The following is a 12,450-nucleotide window of genomic DNA, read 5'->3' on the forward strand; positions in this document are numbered from 1 at the left end:
TGGGCAGGTCGCAAACAAGGCGCCAACCCTGCTCTTTGCAGGCAGGCTATAGAAACAAAGGCTAAGCTTAAATTATGTGAAGAAATAAGGGCATATGGAATAGCCACCACACAGATAAATACAAAAGACAGCAATCATTTTGTCCCTCTTAAAAAAATCTTATCTGGTTTTAAAGGTAGCTACAAATATCAATAACTATTCTCTGTATTGATGGCCACATAGTGCATAAAGAGTTGGGGTGGTAAAGAGATGGCTCAGTGGTTTAAAAGTGCTTACCACTTTTGTAGTGCTGCTCAGGAGAGCCTACGCCCTCTTCTGGTCTCCATGTGTATCTGCACTCACATGCAAATACACATTCATATACACAGCTAAAATAAACATTAAAAAGAAATAAAAGAGTTTGGGAGCTGATTTTGTCCCAATTGCACATGTGTAAAAGACACTGTCCCTACAGTGGCACTACAGGAAATGCTATAACCATTTAAGAGATGAGAGCTTATAAGTGTTGTTGTAAGTGTGGCCTAAAAGGGATTATGGGACCACAAGGGTTTTGTTACAATAACAGAAAACAGTCTAATACAAGTAAAATTGAGCAGGGCAGGGATGGAGCCCATAGAAGTGAAGCACAGGCATATTAGTCAGTACCAATGTGAACCAGAGGATTTAAATTAAGACAGTGAAACCCACAGCCCTTTTCCCTATCAACAAGAAAGTAGACAAAATGGTCCATATTCACTCGACACTGAAAACAGTGAAAGTGATGAGCAGCTGATTCTTTTGAAAAGTGTGGCTAAATTCCCAAAAGTTTTGCTGGTTAAAAAAGCTGACAAATACCTTCTTAATGTATGCTTCAATTTATATGAAATTTGAAGACAGACGAAAGTAAGTGAGGGTGGACAAACTGAGAACAGCAGTTGCCTTTGGAGGATGATGTCAGAGGACAAGGATGTCTGGGAGGAGTCAGAGGTAAACTTCCAGGGTGATAGACAGATTGTACCTTGGTCTAGAACACAGATGTATGCACTCATCAGAAGTCACCAAATGGAATATTTGGGTGTTTATTTGTATATAAATTTTATTTTAGGAAAAAGAGCTGTAAACTTCTATCTTTTTTATTATATTCATGCTTACAGTGTTAGTTGCTGGCTGCACTTCATTCTAAAGGCATCATAAGATAAAATGGCTTTGCTGGTGAGTTATGTGATAAAGCAAAAACATTCACTGTAGAGATTAGGCCATGAGATAGGGATGGTCCCCTCAAATTTTTTTCAAATTTTTATGCATTTGAAATTTTTCATAATAAAATGCTGAGAAAAGCTGTATTTAAATGAACAGAGCTTAAGATCACTCTTCAGACCAAAACATACTTAGAAAATGAACCCAGTGAAAGGAGACATGCCAGCAGGGGAGGAGTCTAAGGAGAGCCTTGTAGTCTTGAGCACATTGCCTAAGCTCACTGCACCTCGCTTTGCTTCTCTACAAGATGAGCACAATTAATCCTTATCTTGAAAGTCTGTGATAAGGATTGGAGACACTTGGTCTTCCCAGGGTTATGAAAATACGGCATCTAATTTACTGTTACTTGCCGTAAGTCATAGTTAAATTAACCTCTTATTTTTAGCCTTGTCACCCTTTCCAGAGGGTAACAGCATTTGACCTCCAACAATTGTTCTTTGTTTTGCTTTTTGGTATTTTGTTTTGTTTTTCTTTTATTGTCAAAACAGTTGGACATTGGCAGTGTCATTTGGTTTAATAGCATCGTGCTGATGGAGATACATGAAAATGTTACACAGACATAAAATATACCTAAGGGGATCCATATGGAGCTGGCAAAGTGTCCCACCAAGCACTGTGGCATCATTTTGATGCCTGAACATTCGCTTTACTGTCAAGTCACCAGCTGGCATGAGGGTGACTAACTCCTCCTGGTGTGGACTGTCCACCACTGACTAGTCTGCATCCCAGAAAACCCCAGTCTCACAGAAACCAAGATTGCTGGTCCCCTTAGGTAGCACAGAAGTGACTCCACACCCAGCATTTATGCAGATTCTTCCTTTGTTTTGAGCGCTGCCTTAAAACTCAAAGATAGCACAGGTAAGTATAGAGAACGTCCCCTTTTAGGTGAACAGCTTTCCCGCCCCTCCCCACCTCCGCCTGCTCAAATTTAGTACCTGGCAGACGTTAGTAAGCTTCCAGTCAGCCCTCAGTTTCTGCTTTGAGCCATAGCCCCGTCAGCTCTGCTTACTTCGAGAAGGGGCGACATGGAAGTACAGGCTGCAGAACCTAGCTAGCATCTGGGTAGAGCTGCCCCACTAAGGCAACTGGAGACTCTACAGAGCACATTTCAATTCTGTTCAGTAGTTTATGGAGTGATCCTTACTAAGAAGCAAGCTCTGAAATGAGGCGTGCAAGGGTCCCGGATCTTTTCTGTAACCTGATCTAGAGAGCTAAGACAGCAAGGCTCCCTCTGCAGGGGGACTCCCCAGCGTGCTGAATGCTAAATCCTGGGGAACTCCTTCTACACTACAGCTGGGAAACACATATGGGCAGTGAGCAGGTTTATCTTTGCGAGCCCTGTTTACAAACAAGGTGCATTTGTTCTACACACAGTTTTTCTTTGCCACTGGTACTGGAAGCTTCCAATTACAGCGTCAGAGCCACAGCCCAGAGTCTCTCACAAAGCTGGTCTGTGTCCATACATGGCCTTCGGGGATGACCTGACTGAGGTGGTGAGAGAATGAAGAAAAAGACGCACACACAGCACCCTGGAAGCTCAGCATATTAATTATATAGAGCTGAATGGAGAGACGGGAATACTGTATGCAGTGGAAGAAGAAGACAGATTAAGCTAATTTCCTTAGGACCGCTCTCTATAAGGGAGGAGGCTTCAGGCCATAAATCTGGGGTACAGGAGAAAGCCCTGGTGGACATTTTCTGTGCACGCTGTTAACGTCCACACATGGACCAGAGGAAGACTGCTATTTCTCTGAGCCTCACCCTGGGTGGAAAAGCTTCACTATTCCTCTATAGGTCATAGGCTTCACAGTCCTCGACAGAGCTTTTGTCAACAATGCAGTCACCCAGGATTTCTCTCACTCAGGGCTTCCTCTGTTGCCTATAATGTTGTATACTTGTTTATCTCTGGGTTTTCTTTTTATGGCAATCCCCTTGGTGCAGTGTTGAGAAACCAGATGGACCAGCACACTCAGAAAAGGAGTCAAAGAGTAACTCAACAAGTTTGACAGCCCAGGCCATGTATCAAGAACACACAAAATTTAAGCAGTCTTTCTGTTCCCAAATGTTATCTCATAATACATAGGAAAAAATAAAGGTTCTCACAAGACATATTATGCTACAAGTGGATTATTAGTAACAAAATCAGAAGAAGCTAACTTGCTCAAAAGAAAGAACATGACCTCCCAAGGTCCACAGTAAAGCAACATGGTCTCACCTGAGTGGACAGGCCTCTAGGATCAGCTGTGGAGGCTGTCCAGGTTTCTGTGGGAACCTTGCTGTGAGGAAGGAAAGACAAGAGCCGCACAGACAGAAAACCAATGAGACAAGAGCCTCTTCTGGGTGCCCATTGTTATACAATGAGCTTGATCATGTCCTGCGTGCTGTTTCCTGGGTGTCTTATTTCACATCTTTACCGACTTTCCCCCCTTATTATTCAGAGCAAAAATCAATCTGCTCTCTTAGCTTTATGCCTATATGTTCTGTCATCTACCCTGGAACAGAACAAACTGGTGATAGTGCCACAACAACATTGGATTTTGTTCCAGATAGCTGGGCATTTGTAACAATGGACAAGTGGAAGAGGACCTTTAAGACAAGATTTAATGGTTTAAAATAAGAATCATTGTATCATTCCTTTTCATGGTCTCAGAGACTGAGTGGGCTCAGCAACACAGCCTTGCTTAGAGCCTCTCCTGTGGGGCAGACCACAGGCTGGTTTTGCATTTTCCTGAAGACTTCATTGGTGTCTGGGTTAGGGGGATAATGGTGGGGGTGGTGATGCTTGATCTCAGCTGTGTCCACTGCTGGGACGTGGACTGAAACCCCCACCTACGAAATATTCCTCCCCACATCTTTGCATCACAGCGTGATGTGGTCTCACGAATTCATTTGCCAGAGAACCAGGAAGAAGCGGAAGTGAACTTCTGTGATTCTCCTCTGTGAATCACTTCTGTACTCAGGTCCAAGGTAGAGGAGGATTTAGGCTTTGTGTCAGCCAAGCAGGGCAGGGGGAGGGCAGGTCATTGATGTCACATTCTGAGACATGCCCCTGGCTCAGACATATCGAGGGGGACATCTTTGGAAAATGAAATCAGCTGCCTCCACACCTCCAAGTAGGAGGACTTGGGGGCCCAGACTCTGATGAGTTGGTATATCCAACCAGGCCTTTTCCTCTGTGTCAAGAAAATTTATCTTTAAAAATACATTGTATGTTCAATATATTACAGTGATTATAAGCACAGACTCTAAAAACAGACAACTTGGATTTGAGTTCCCCTTCCACTTATTTGCTTGTGTGGAGCTGGAAAGTTATTTAAGCTCTATGTATTAATTCTTATGTAAATAAAGTAAACTGCCAGTCCCTAGGGTACAGGTTTTATCTTGCTGTTAGGAAGACTAATGGACTTATTACAAGTGATTCCTCAGAATGGCACCCAACCATTCTTCCATAATATAAAATGGCTACCAGTGGCTGTTACTTGTTGATGGTTAGGAGCCTATCTCTTTGTCTTGAAGAGAAAGCCTTGACTCCATGGTTAGTGCAGGGCAGTCCTCTACGGCACCCTCCACTCAGGCGTCTCGGGCAGACGGGCCCTTTATTTCTTCCCCTCGGTTTTAATGATGGTGCCCAAAGATGGGCCAGTTGCTCTGTGTCGGCATAACAACTTCTGCTTTGGAGCCCATGTGGCTGCTGTGGGAGGGGATGTGCGTGGCTGGCCCACTTTGACACTCAGCACTGCGGGGAAATGGTGCAGACAAGCTGTATCTTCCTTTGGCCACCACAGCTTCCAACGTTTGTATCCCGTCAGGCAGAGCGAGAAGTCTAACTGGGACTCTCACTCATCCCCTCCAGGTGCTGAGCTCTTTGTCCCACTGTTCGTTGGAGCTCATCTTGCCTTCTAGCCCTGACTAAACTAGTCTTCTGTTTCAAGGTTAAGTTCATACAGAACTCCATCTACTATTCTTCCCTAACCTCTTCCAGCTCTGTGGAACATGACTTACCACTGTGTCAGAGCCATGGCCTGCTACACCACAATGAAGTAATGAGAAGGTAGGTTCCATGGTCAAAGTCTTGAAGAATTTCGAAATAACAGTAGCAAAGAATATCAAGCCATGCATGGGGTCTTTCCACAGACCTGGCCCAGTTTTGGGGTGGGGGGTTACCGGTCCAAGCATTTTCTAGGCTCCATCCACCTCTGACGACTTCTACCACATGAGCCGAAGCTACCGAGAGCCAGGGCAGCAGCTTCACCTCACTGCTGCTAAACACAATAAACAGTGAAGAAAAAAACTAAAGCAACGACAGAGGATAAAAGAGGGACATCTTGAATCTCCTGGAAACCCTGAGAGCATGTGAATAAAGGAAGGACTTAGAAATCAGATAACATGGTGCTGATCACCTAAGGCTCCTGAGACTCGGGCATGTCCCTGCCCTTGGCAGTCCTTAGTCACCCCATCCTCTAAATGGACGGTGTGCAGAGTCTGTGTAGAATTTCCGACACGATGAAAGGAGAGTGATGTGGTTTCAAGTAGGACACACAGCCAACTCTGCAGCAACAATTAGAGTTAATGAAGAGCCAAAGTGAATGCTGTATATGCTGTTGGAAGTCTTTTCATGGCCATAGCCTTATTTGATTTAAAACAGGCTGATTTGTTATTACAAAGATGGAGAAATAGAGATAGAGTTTCCACTATCCATCCAGAAAATAGAATTAAGCCAGGCTTCAGTCTCTTTACCTTAACCTGATATGATGGTGTTCTTAAAGAGATCAAGCTATGAAAATGTTCAGGAGTGAGAGCCGTTTTAATTGCACAGCTAAAATTTCCTTCTCGTTGACCATGGTGAACCACAAATTGTTGCCATGCCAATTGGTTCATACACTCAGAGTAGAAAAATCAATGGCACAATTTTGATGTTTTCAATTGCTACTAGCTCTTTAACTGAAGAAAGAATACATTTATTCTTAATACAGTGTCTTTTGAAGGCTCCTGCCTTCTGCCAAAGATGGGAATGAAGTGCCTGGCCAGAAGTGACTGTCACAGAAACTAGTAACTTCAGCTTAAAGATAACAGTGTCATCAGGTCTTTCTCCTGAGGTCTGTGCAATGGTTTCTAAATCTTTCTCTCATCTTGCTGGAAGGTAGATGGTTTGCCCAGTTTTCCAGAGAAGCTAAAATACAGTAGCAGTATTCAAATCTTTTATGTCTGAATGACAAAAATTGAAAGAAAAACTGAAAAAGACAGGTGCTATCTAAAAGTTAGACTTCTTAGCTTTGTGCAAGGGTCAGTTTAGTTGAGAGTCATGTGGTAGAATGGAGAAGTTGTAGCCTGAGCAAGGTCATCTGGCAGTGAGGCATATTATCCTGACTACCTGTGGGCATACCACAATAGAAACAGAATCGTAAGACAGCAACAGCGGGGTCCAGGCAGGTGTGTGAAGGCAGCACCAGGAAATCCTCAGGGCCAGTTTCCTGGCTAGGGAGGTATTGAGGCAGGTGGGGAAAATTTAGACTTTTTTTTTTTTTATTCCTTGAAACAGTAAAGTTCTTAAAAAGAGATAAAGAAAATGGTGACAAGCATCATCTCTTCATGCATTTCTGTACCGGAAATCCGTTCGAATACCGGACCTCCTAATTTATTCTTCTACATTTAATATTTTTCTCTCATTTTTTTACTTGATTCAAGTGAGGTCTTCTCTAACTGCCAAACAAGTCCACATTCTTAGAATGAATCCTCTTTTCCTAGTCATTTACCTGTTTCTAACTTACTTTATCAGCAGACTTATCTATGTGGACATCTGCAGTATACATGCATTAAAATCATATACCTGTACGTCTGTTGCTATGCTCTTTATATAATATATCCATCCTACTTCTCCTCCCTCTCCTAGAATATACTGTCAATTCCTCCCTCCCTATTCAGATGTGACTGCTTGTGAACCACAAACATCTGGTGTCTACCACACTTGCCCCTCTAAAAGTTTAGAATAAGTCAAAGGCAGTTGAACTGCAGTAAAAACCCCAGATTGCAAAAGGACGGTACTTGGAGTATATGCACCATTCCCTAGTATACGCCAGTGATAAATCCTTCTGGTAAGAGGTGATGAAGGGCTATGTGATGAAATCAGTAATGACACAGGGAGTAAAGCAGCATGGAAATAGGATGCCTAGACAATAGCAGTTCAGGGAACTAAGAGTCCCGATGCTAGAACGGTCAACCGCTGCTATGACGCTGTAACCAACACCAGACAGAAAATTAAAGGAGGCTCTTTTCATTGCCTTCATTACCTGATGGGCATTTAGAGGGTATAGACCACAAACTGATTTTTTTAAAAAAAAAAAAAAAGTGTGTCATTCATGAGGCATCCCCTGTTTCTATCTTTGCTTTTGTCGCATAAAAAAAAAAAAGCCAAGCCATCTTCATCTTTGTATACCCAGGCCTAATATAAAGTGACCGTTTAAGCCGGGCGGTGGTGGCGCACGCCTTTAATCCCAGCACTTGGGAGGCAGAGGCAGGCGGATCTCTGTGAGTTCGAGACCAGCCTGGTCTACAAGAGCTAGTTCCAGGACAGGCTCCAAAACCACAGAGAAACCCTGTCTCGAAAAAGAAGAAATAAATAAATAAAGTGACCGTTTAATCAACATAGACTGGGAACTGACGTGGAAATCCATGTGAAAAAATGTTGCCACCAGCCTTCAAACCACACCTTTTAAAAAGCTAGAATGGAGGTGAGCAAGTATGAGATATTTATTTGTTTATTTATTTATTTGTTTGTTTGTTTGTTTATTAAAGATTTCTGTCTCTTCCCCACCACCGCCTCCTATTTCCCTCCCCCTCCCCCAATCAAATCCCCCTCCCTCCTCAGCCCGAAGAACAATCAGGGTTCCCTGCCCTGTGGGAAGTCCAAGGACCACCCACCACCATCCAGATTTAGTAAGTTGAGCATCCAAACTGCCTAGGCTCTCACAAAGCCAGTACGTGCAGTTGGATCAAAAACCCCTTGCCATTGTTCTTGAGTTCTCAGTAGTCCTCATTGTCTGCTATGTTCAGTGAGTCCGGTAGGCATCCTCCTGAATATTAACCTTCATCAGGCGATGAAAGGAGACAGAGACAGAGACCCACATTGGAGCACCAGACAGAAATCTCAAGGTCCAAATCAGGAGCAGAAGGAGAGAGAGCACGAGCAAGGAACTCAGGACCGCGAGGGGTGCACCCACACACTGAGACAAAGGGGATGTTCTATTGGAAACTCACCAAGGCCAGCTGACCTGGGTCTGAAAAAGCAAGTATGAGATTGTGAAAGGAAGGATCAGGGATCATTCCTCCAGTACTGAGTGGGTGTGCGGGATGGAGGGTACTACTCGTTTGCTTCTGTCTACTTTGTGCAGACTTCCTTTGTATTTACACCACTTCTGAGCCTTTTAAAGATATGAACCAGGTCGTCAAAGAAACCTGTGACCATGTTTTAAAATACCGTGGGATTCCAGCAGCTCATATTTTTGCTTCAAAGAAATGTTTGATGTTTTGATGCCAAATGGGCCAAGTTTTGAAATCTACATTTCAAGTTTTCTTAGGGACATACTCTGTGACACCAATTTTCCTGGCGTGAGTTCTGATTTCTTCAGTGCTCAGGTCAGCCAGCATGAACGCTATGGAAGACAGGCAGGCACATCCTATGTGTGTATAGACGTAGACCGTATGTGTGAATAGACCCTGAGCTGTCACGCACGGGGCTTCTCCTCTTTCCTTTCTTGTTCTGCCTTCTCAGGTGCTTTCTCCTTTTCTGACTGGACTGTACCGCGTTCATTTCATGACAGGATGGCTCTCTAAGGCATGGCAATGTAGACTGAAACATCATGCTAGATAATGTGGGTGTTTCCATCCTTCCTAATCTGTAGTTGAGCCTCTTGCACACAGCTACATAGAAAGCATTGTTCTCAGCCTGTTAGAGGTTTTTGACCCTTGGTGGTCTGGATCTACTCCTTTGATTTAGCTCACGAGAGAACCAAGGCTCAGGAAAGTAGTAGACTTACATTCCAGCATTCAGTTGCTTACTGTTGAGACCTTTGACCTTGTTAAGCTGCTTCTCAAGCAGAGGCAAAGCTCCATTGTTCCATCTCCAAAGGGAGCCCCTAAAAGAAGCAGGGCAGTTTCTGCTTAAAGGGCTTCACTATGCTCCCTCACTAGCAACCAACTAGAACCCAGATCTTAAAACTTAGCTACGGCAATCTAACCTGCAGAAAGCTTTCCAGGCCCTTCTCTCAGGGTTCAGGGGAAGCTGGGAGGGCCCTGCACAAATAAACACAACAACGTGGTCAGGCTTTAGAGCCCTGCCTCGAGCTGTACTCCACCAGGAGTGAAAGTCATTAAAGACCCTTTGCAAAGGTTGTTAAGACATGTGTAAACAGCCGTATAAACAACACCAGGTCAGGTCATGGGAGGAGACTGGCAACTGGGGAGGCCAGGCAGAGCCTGCCAAAGTGTGAAATTCCCAGCAGGGAGAAGACATTTGGAAAAACAACTCCATCAAGTTTTATCAACACAAATCATTTCCTAAGTGGTATATTTTATTTAGACTATGTGTGGCCCAAACTTAACAAGGGAAGCTTTTATCAATTGCTAGGGTTTTTCTTTCTTTTTTTTTTTCCTTTTCTCTTTTTTATCACTTCCAGATATCTCTGTTTCTGAATTGCTGGCAGAGTTGGTGGTGTGCTCATTTTTCTGGGCTCTCCTGTCTAAACACACCAGGGTGATGCTCCATCAGGAGCAGGAGGGAGGCGATGACCTACACACACTTCCTGTTGGGCATGCTGGGTGGTGCAGACCCTACACATGTTGAACTGTAAACAAACTTGGGCCTGGTGTTCTAATTTTAAGCCTCAGAGGAGACCGGCATACGGACGGATGATCAGGGGGCAGAGAAGCCTGTAGAGTCTTTCTCTGTCACGTCAGCTCCACAATAATGACACGGAGACATCTTATTAAGTATGGAAGCTCGGCCTTTAGTTTAGAGTTGTCTCAACAAGCTCTTATAACTTAATCTATTTATATTAATCTACTTTCTTCCACAAGGCATGACGTCTCTTCCATCTTGCACCTCCTGCTTCCTCTCTGTGTCTCCTGTGTGTCTTGATTCCTCCCTCTCTTCCTCCCTCTCCCTGAAAATTCCACCTATACCTCCTGCCTAGTTACTGGCCATCCAACTTTTTATTACACCAATCACAGCGATATATCTTCACACAGTGCAAAATATCCTGCAACAGAAGCCCCCACACAAAGGTTAAGTTATGAAAGGCTACTTTCTCGGTCGCAGCGAAGGCTTTGGCACTTCTTTCTGGGGGGACTGAGATGCAGGAGAAAAGTGGTTTCTCCCATAACTTCCCTAACCATCTGAGTAGCAGAACCAGACACAGGCATTTCTGGGGAGCTGTGCTTAACACAGAAAAGCGACTTCTCTGTGACTGTGACTTGGCCCCCCGTGAGGAGAGCAATTAATTACTTGATCATTAGTAAAATTAGAAAGTCTTCAGGGATGACTGCCAGGAGCCGAATTCTTCTGCCCAGGGTATGATCTGGCTTGATTTCTTTTATTCTGCCACTGTTTTCTCTGCCAGCCTCCTTTGCATCCCTGACCTTTTTCTGCCCTGCTGTTCAGGGGACCACAAACCTTGAGCACCCATCCAAGGTCAGAGCATGTCACAACGCACAATGTGATTTGCCCACATTGCAGTCTTCCCTGATAACTATCACAATAAATAAATAAATAAAAGGCGGGGGTTAAAATGTAACTAAGTTATAGTAAACATCTATGCCTGCAGAAAATAATTGGGGGGATGTGCACGCCATTCTTAGAGGGTCTGTTTGAGTTGTGTGATTTAATGCATAAAATGTGCACCCCCGTGAGAAATTGCCCAGGACCTCAGGGAGACATGCCGTTACCCACCAGGCCAGGCCAAAAGCAGAGTTCACTGAAGGGCCAGGCTGTTGTGGATGTCCTTGAAGGAATAAATCAGTGGTCTACACTACAAGTCTCTGACTGAAAGTCGCAATGGCAAATTTCCACAGAACAGGCGATACTTCGTGGCTGAGCTGTGGTTCACAGGCAGCTCCATGTGGTGGTTCCTGAAGGAAGAGCAGGGGGATCTGTTAGTTTAGCATAGCTTTGTCTTACCTGGAGTAATGCACAGGCAGACTCTGATACGAAGAACCCAGAGGACACGTCATGTATCCTTCCCGTTCCCCGTGACAGGGACAGCACTCCCTTACAGAAACCCATATGCAGTGGCAATGCCTCTACAGTTTTTCCTCCCGAGAAAACTTAGTGATTGCTTCCTGTCTCCATAAACATTTGCGTACAATTCTGTGCCTGGACAAATAGTTCCTTTTGCTCTTGGCCATGTACCTAGGAATGATACATACTTGCTGAAAAAAAAAAAAGAAACATGGCTTAACTCTTTGAATGAATTGTATTTTCTAGAGCCGTTCCCAGCAAAAGGGAGAGTTCTATGACATAAGCCTTGTGCTCACACAGGCACACGTGCCCCTTATCAAACTTCCCCAACATAGCGACAGATTGCTCCCGACCGGTGAAATCTGTGTTATTATATTTATATTGCTCATACAATACCATTTAGATCTTTTTGAGGCAGAGTCTTACCATGCAGCTCTTACTGGCTTGGAACCCAGAATATAGGTGAGACTGGTGTTGGGATTGAAGGTGTGCACTGCCACACCTGCCCGTAGTCTCCATACTTTGTATCAGGGTTCATCTACTACGGTGCATTCTACAGACGGGGACAGGCGACGGCCTGTATCTACCATTGCCTATTATTGCGCTGTCGTGCAGACTGGTTCCCTGCCCTAAGTACACAGAGCTGCTCTGACTTTGTTCAGCATCTCCTTCTCATGCCTAGAAACACAGGTCTTTTTTTTTTGGCTATAGTAGTGTCTCGTCCAGCATGTCACATGCTTGAAATCATCACGTGTGCAGGCCTTATGAACTGGCTGCTTTGACTAAGGAATATGAATTTGGAGCCTAATGAGATGATAAAGTAAGTAAAGCCACTTGCTCTCAGGCCTAATTACCTGATCTGAGTTTGATCCCTGCGGAGAACTGACCCCAGCCAAGTTGCCGTCTGACCTCCACTCCCGCTGTGTCGCTGAGCAAACACACACACACACACACACACACACACACACACACACACACACACA

This window comes from Microtus ochrogaster, chromosome 5, assembly GCF_000317375.1.
Source record: "Microtus ochrogaster isolate Prairie Vole_2 chromosome 5, MicOch1.0, whole genome shotgun sequence".
NCBI classification, from domain to species: Eukaryota; Metazoa; Chordata; class Mammalia; order Rodentia; family Cricetidae; genus Microtus; species Microtus ochrogaster.